Consider the following 7982-nt stretch of genomic DNA (forward strand, 5'->3'; position numbering starts at 1 on the left):
ATTAGTTGGCCACGGACTCATTGCTCATGTAGATTCTGGGGACGCAGTGTGGCATAGTGGTTGAGATGCAGGCTGTAGAGTTAGACAGACGTGGTTCAGACCGAGGTAGGTTTGAGATCTGTTTCACCAGTGTACCTTATTTGGGAGCTTTGGGCTGTAATCAATAGAAAACCTAACCCAGATGAGCTTAAACAATAAGGAAATGTATTGACAGCTGGAAATTCAAGTTCGGGTAACCTTCAGGGTCAGCTTCATCCAGTGGCCCTTTTTTTTTGCCATATTTTCCTCCCTCAAAAAGTACATGTACTTTTCTGTGTCTGCTTTGTTCCCAGGCTGGCTCCTCCCTTGGTGATTGTGCATGCATGCCACCTTCCCAACATCAGCCTTTTTCCTCTTCTGGGAGATCCCAGATTTTTTTTTTTCTTATTGTAAAGACAATATATGTTCATTTTAAGAATTTGTAAAATAAAGAGAATAATACATAAAAATTAAAATTATCACTAATTCTTCTATTTTGAAAAATCTCTGATGAGCATATATATATATTTGACATATACTTGTGTATATCTTTAAGATATATCTGTGTATATGCATGTGTGTAAATATCTCATCATGTATGTTAAAACAGTTTGGCTTTCATTTATATTCTGTTTGCCAGATTTAATCTTCTCTTATTAGACATTTTGTTAGGTTTCAATAAACATGACATTACTTTTCCAGAAAGAAATTAATTTGGACTTTCTATAGTTGTTTAAATCTAAATGACCAAGTTGTGCCTTTTATGCAAAGGTATTAAACCTAATTTCCTTGCAGCAGGGTTTCTGTTGAGTTGATAGTACTTGTTTTTACTTAGAACACTTAGCCGATTTGAAATTGAGCATTAGTCTTCTGGTTTTGCCTTGTGTTGTTTGATGTTGGATTTGAGAATAATTTGCCTGGGGCCCTCTTAAACCCACATTGAAATAACTTCCTTGTCTGGTGATTTTTATGTCAGAAAAGTTCCGTGAACTTGTATCATATTTACTCCCTGGTGCAAGGTTACTGTGCTCTCTGGGGCGTTCCTGTACACATACGTTTATGAACATAAGGATAGTAAATTGATTGTGGAAAATTCCCTTTATACATATAGAGGAAATGCTTCTTAACAATATATACATTCTAAGTCTAACACTGCCAAGAATATAAAACCCCAAATCCCTAGCCTGTGAAACTAGATTTGTGTGTGTGTGTGTGTGTGTGTGTTTATATGTGTGTGTGTCAAGACACAGAGCTTGGTCCCCATCACCTGTGGGTAATTAGCTGGAACTGCGGGGTGCATCTGGCTATCCTTGTAGATATCAGTCTCTGTTATGCAGAACCAATAATGGTTTCTCATTCTGGAAGCAAACCCCTGCTAATCTTGGTGAAATAGCAGTAGCACTCACAGCAGCTCTGCTTTGATTAAAAATTAATGGTGATGTGGGCACTGGGAATTAATTATGAGCTGTGAAATCTATGTCTGATATGTTTAAGAAAAAAGAAAACTATGACTGCTCAAAATAGACTATTTTCAGTGCATTTTGGATGTTCCCTTTCTACCACAAAAAAAGGTTTAATTGATTTCAATAACTCCTTTTTTTGCTCTTTTTATTAAAAAAATACACAGTTCTAAGTGCTTGTTTTGCTCTTCAATGATTAAAAAAAATCAAATAGTTCTTCCTTCCAAATAATTATTTCTAATAAAACTGGTAATACATTCTTAATTTTGCCGGCAATTTGGGTACAAGAATGTTTATATCTATTGCAAGCTTAGAACAATAGTAATGAAATCAGAAGAGATTTATTATTTGCTACTGTAACTTGTTTAATATTTGTTTCTGTTAATTATTTGAATTACATGAAATATATTTTGCATGAAATCTTTCAGTATGAAGGAACAGATGCTTGGGAAGATAGAAAAGAATCCTTTTGCTTTGGGAATGTTTTCTCCTATTTTTTTTATGATTTGGAATTTGGTGCTTTTCCAAGGTATTCTAGATGCTTAATGAGGTCTGGTAAGGATAATATGACAGGCTTATAGGAAGTGCTAATTTTTACAAATGAGTTCTTTCAGGATTTGCCCTCAAGATTTTGCTACCCTACGTTTTAAAAGAAAAAGCTCAAAGTAAGGTACTTATGTCCTGAAATATCTGTAGGGCATGCTCTTTCCTTCCTTCTTCCCTCCCTCCCTGCTCCCTCACCTTTTCTTCCTTCTCATTCATTTATTCATTTAATGATTTCTTCATCCCCCATTTTTGATTACCTTAGGTGTTCACTGCACTTGGTTCTCTCTGAGACATGAAGATAAAACAAAGCCCTAATGAGCCTTTATTTAATCCTTATCACAACCCTATGGGTTAAGGTTAAACTATCATTTCCATTTAAGAAATCAAGGCTTAGAAAGTTAAGTCCTTGGTTGCTCAAGGTCGCTGAGTTAGTAAATAATAGGTTAGGGTCTTTTTTTTCTGTCTTTGCCTCCCTTGGAGCGAACCGTCTCCCTATGTGTCAGAGATGGCTCTGAACCCAGATCTGTGGGTTTCCAAAATGTAAGCTCATTACCCTACACCATTCTGCATTAACACATGAGATAGAAAAATGTGAGAACGATGAAGCATGATTTAAATAGACTCAACTAAAATGTAGATGAATTCATGGATGATAAAATCTTCAGGAAGTTAATTTAAAAAGATACCATTTATTGTGCACTATTATGTCCAAGAAGTATTTACATTAGTTATCACTCCTTTTTTTTATTGTGTGTGTAGTTTTTTTTAAAATTGTTTAAATTACACTTTAAGTTCTGGGATACATGTGCAGAACGTGCAGGTTTGTTACATAGGTATACACGTGCCATGGTGGTTTGCTACAGCATCAACCCATCATCAACATTAGGTATTTCCCCTAATTCTATCCCTCCCCACAAGTCCCCCACCCTCCAACAGGCCCCTGTGTGATGTTCCTCTCCCTGTGTCCATGTGTTCTCATTGTTCAGCTCCCACTTAAAAGTGAGAACATGCGGTGTTTGGTTTTCTGTTTCTGTGTTAGTTTGCGAGAATGATGATTTCCAGCTTCATCCATATCCCTCCAAAGGACATGAACTCATCCTTTTTAATAGCTGCATAGTATTCCATTGTATATATGTGCCACATTTTCTTTATCCAGTCTATCATTAATGGGCATTTTGGTTGGTTCCAAGTCTTTGCTATTGTGAATAGTGATGCAATAAACATATGTGTGCATGTGTCTTTATTGTAGAATGATTTATAATCCTTTGGTTATATACCCAGTAATGGGATTGCTGGGTCAAATGGTGTTTCTGGTTCTAAATTCTTGAGAAATTGTCACACTGTCTTCTACAATGGTTGAACTAATTTACACTCCCACCAACAGTGTAAAAACATTTCTATTTCTCCACATCCTCTCCAGCATCTGTTGTTTCCTGAATTTTTAATGATCGTCATTCTAACTGGCATGAGATGGTATGTCAATGCGGTTTTGATTTGCATTTCTCTAATGATCAGTGATGTTGAGCTTGTTTTCATATGTTTGTTGACTGCATAAATGTCTTCTTTTGAGAAGTTTCTGTTCATATCCTCTGCCCACTTTTTGATGGTGTTGTTTTTTTCTTGTAAATTTGCTTAAAATCTTTATAGATTCTGGATATTAGCCCTTTGTCAGATGGATAGATTGCAAAAATTTTCTCCTATTCTGTAGGTTGCCTGTTCACTCTGATGATAATTTCTTTTGCTGTGCAGGAACTCTTTAGTTTAATTACATCCCATTGGTGAACTTTGGGTTTTGTTGCCATTGCTTTTGGTGTTTTAGTCATGAAGTCTTTGCGCATGTCCAGAATGGTATTGCTTAGGTTTTATTTAGGGTTTTACGGTTTTAGGTCTTACATTTAAGTCTTTAATCCATCTTGAGTTAATTTTTGTATAAGGTGTAAGGAAGGGGTCCAGTTTCAGTTTTCTGCATATGGCTAGCCAGTTTTCCCAATACCATTTATTAAATAGGGAATCCTTTCCCCATTGCTTGTTTTTGTCAGGTTTGTCAAAGATCAGATGGTTGTAGATATGTGGTGTTATTTCTGAGGCCTCTGTTCTGTTCCATTGGTCTATATATCTGTTTTGGTACCAGTGTTATGCTGTTTTGGTTACTATAGCCTTGTAGTATAGTTTGAAGTCAGGTAGCATGATGCCTCCAGCTTTGTTCTTTTTGCTTAGGATTGTCTTGACCATGCAGGCTCTTTTTTTGGTTCCATATGAAGTTTAAAGTAGTTTTTTCTAATTCTTTGAAGAAAGTCAATGCCCTAAGTAACTTATAGATTCAATACTATCCCTATCAAGCTACCATTGTTATCACTAACTCTTGCTGAAATCCTATAAGAGTTGCCCCATCTACAGATGGAAAACTGTGGCTTACTTTAGAAAGATTATCTTGCTGAAGACCGTAGATCTAGTAAAAGTTTGGAGATTTAAAGCCAAGTGTGCTTGATTTAGGTTCTTCTCATGACACCACGTGATCTTTGGAGGATGAAGTCATAGAGAGCCACTTGCTATGACACAGAGGAATCAACTAGAAGTTTACATATTCTCTTATTGGGTGCTTAGCATATGCCAGCCTCTGTGCCAAGCACCTAAGCTACAGCAATTGTGGAGAGACAGATCCTTCCCTCTAAAACCTACTGTCTAGTCCTTCTGACACTGAAATCAAAGCTGCTTTTAGCCCACTGTCTATGAGAACATTTCTGACATAGCTATCTATTTTGACTAAAAGTGGTGCATAATAAAGCCATATTTCTGAAAATGTTAATTAGGAAATCAGTTTTCTGTTTTCATTAAGGACAAGTGTCTTTGGTGAGGAGAGGAAAGAATAAAAGTTAATATTTGGTGAAACACTGGGCCACACTAACCGTCACATTAACCACAGGAAGAAAGTCAGCTTTGGGGTTTTAACTGTTTAGAGGCCTCTTATTAAAAAAAAAAAAGTCATTTGAAGTTGCTATGGCTACATTTTATTCATAAAGGTAAAACAATTGAAAAAGTGGCCTAGAGAAATAATAATAAAATCATGAGCCAACATTTGCCAGGTGCTCACTGCATGCTCGGCACCATACCACATGCCTACATGTGTCATTTAATGTAATCCTCATGACAACCCCAGCAGATAGCCTTATAATTCTCATTTTACAGAGCAGACTGAGGCACAGACAAGTACAGTTAATATGCCCAATGTCAAACAAAATAATGGGAATTTGAACCTAGGTAGTTTATGATCCAGATTGATTAAATTCATTTAACAATTGCTCATTTGTCCATTTATTTTGCTCATATAAACACAGTATAGCACTCATTTCACTTAATTCAACAGAGAGTTTTGCTTCAAGCCTTTTAAAGTGTCATAATTACTCATTGTTATCACAAAACATTTATTTAGCACCAACCACATGCCAGGCCTCATACTAGGTGACCAATATACACAGTGTTTGGCAAAAGCTAAGGTAATGTTTATCTTTTAGGTTTGTGTTTTATGTAAGTCCCTACAATGTTATATCTTCTCATAATCTTTCTGTAGAAAATTGCAAGCTGGCTGCAGAATAGCAATGAGTTATTCTTTTCTATTCTTTCATGTAAGACATAATTCAGGTTATGAAAAGGTCTGATTTCATAAACCTATGATTAGGCGAGGTAACATACAAACATGGAGATTCATTCAGGGTCTAGTTTTTACGGTTTTCTAAAGTCCATATGAGAACTCCAGTGTGTCTTCCTTTAAAAAATATATACCTTGTTTTTGCAAGATGATCTAGGGGGTAAGGTAAGATTGAGGTCACAGGAAACAAGGGTCCATGAAAATTCAGTGCAAGGCATTGGTTATTGTGGTTGTTGGCAGTCAGAGAGCGATTAAGTGAGGACCGTTGCAGCATCCTTCCTCTGGCAGCAGCAGGAGCTGGGTGACGCTGAGCTGCCTGTTTCCAGGCCACTCATTGTGGCTTTGATGTGCTGTGTCTGCACGTCATTCCCCAGTTCTGATCTCCAGCATTTCATTGTCAGCCACGGCCAGGGTACCCCGCTGCCTCTCACTTCCATCACATGGCCAGCCCCAGGGAGACTGTTTTTTAAAAAATAAGCCTGTCTTGCTTCTCTGCAGATGGAAAGTTTTACGTGAGAAATAATCCAGCTGAGTGTTTGCTCCACAGTTTGAATAAGAATGAACTGGCCGGTGGCTTAGTAGGGATTCGGGTCAGGAATGTGTTCTGCTGTCAGAAGGGAAAGTTAATGGTGGAAATTTGTAAACTGCTGGTGTTGAGTTGACATAATATGTATGGTCTAGTAGGATTAGGAATTGGTTCTAGAGTTACACACGGGTTCAAGTCCTGATGTTGCTCTTCACTAGCCACTCCTTGTGAGCCTCAGTTTTCCTTCCATGAAACTGAGGAAAAAGTTGATGCAAGAAGTGAAGAGAGAATGCAGGTACAGTGTTTAACATATTGAATGCAGGTACAGTGTTTAACATATTGAAGGCAGGTACAGTGTTTAACGTATGGAAGGCAGGTACAGTGTTTAACGTATGGAAGGCAGGTACAGTGTTCAACGTATGGAAGGCAGGTACAGTGTTTAACATATTGAATGCAGGTACAGTGTTTAATGTATTGAATGCAGGTACAGTGTTTAACATATTGCCTGACACATGACAAGTGCTCAGTTAATGCTATTTTTTTTTTTTTTTTGGTCATTTTGGTCTTTATTTTATGGTAAAGGGAAAGCAATCCAATGTTTTTAAATCTTCTGCAAAATCATGGTTACCAATGGCCTAGAAAATAATGAATAGTGTTAACTCCTTCATATCAATACCCTTTCCACTAATATTGTTTCTAGAAGAGCCAGCATGATTATGCTTTGATTTGCTAGCATGATTAAGCATATAACAGTGTTAACAGTCAACTAACTGATGACTTTATCAGGGAAGCCTCCATTCTTATTTTAAATTTCCTACCTTCTTTTCTTCCTTTTTTGAGACAGTATCTCACTCTATCACCCAGAATGGAGTGTAGTGGCGACTGTAGCTTACTGCAGCTTCAACCTCCTGGGCTCAAGCATCCTCCATCTCAGCCTGGTACTTAGGCATGCACCACCATGCCTGGCTAATTTTTAAAAAATGTCTTGTAGAGACAGGGTCTCACTATGTTTCCCAGGCTGGTCTCAAACTCCAGGGCTCAAGCAATCCTCTGGCCTCAGCCTCCCAAAGTGCTAGGATGATAGGCATGAGCCACTGCACCTGGACTCTCTTTGTAATTTTATCAGATTTACTTTAAATGCTTTGTGGTTTTAGTGTCAGAAACATATACATTCATACTTATTTTACTCTTTTGGTGTAATTTTCTTATATACAACCCCTCTTTAGCCCTGATAGTACTTTCTGATTAAGTTTTCTTTAGTCTGGAATTAATATTGAAGCATCAGTTTTCTTTTCTGTGCAATGGAATAAACTAGTGATACACATAACATGGATGAATCGCAAAAAACATTAAGCAGAGTGAAAGAAGCCAGACACAAAGATTACATGCAGTCTAAAAGCATTTTTTAAAAAGACTCTTGAAAAAATAAATCTAATTTACAGTGACAGAAAGCAGGTCAGTGGTTACTTGGGGCCAAGCATGGGGTGGGGAAATTGACTGGGAAAGGGATGACGGAAACCTTTCGTGGTGACACAAGTGTTCTGTATCTTGATTGTGGTGGTAGTTACAAGAGTATGATCAAACAGTGCTCTTAAAACGGCTGTACTTTATTGTATATAAAGCATGTTTCAGTAAAGTTAAATAACAAAATTCTGATCTGATGGATTTCTGTCTTTTTTACAACATGGGTTTATTTAGCCTTAATTATTAACAGCAATTGCATACTTCAAAGATTTCTAGATTGATAGTTATTTTTCCTCAACATTTAAAATACATCATTCTATTA

At 37.0% G+C, this 7982-nt stretch overlaps 1 long non-coding RNA gene across 1 annotated transcript in view; it reads left to right on the forward strand.

Moving 5' to 3' along the window:
* The window catches only part of LOC126963204 (uncharacterized), a 5372-nt gene extending 5305 nt beyond the window's left edge, over positions 1 to 67 (forward strand). Inside the window, exon 3 of the long non-coding RNA XR_007728978.1 lies at positions 1 to 67. This exon is cut by the window's left edge and continues 248 nt beyond it. This is a non-coding gene — a long non-coding RNA (uncharacterized LOC126963204).
* The last annotated feature ends 7915 nt before the right edge of the window (positions 68 to 7982 follow it).

The sequence above is a fragment of the Macaca thibetana genome, chromosome 1, assembly GCF_024542745.1.
Source record: "Macaca thibetana thibetana isolate TM-01 chromosome 1, ASM2454274v1, whole genome shotgun sequence".
Lineage (NCBI taxonomy): Eukaryota > Metazoa > Chordata > Mammalia > Primates > Cercopithecidae > Macaca > Macaca thibetana.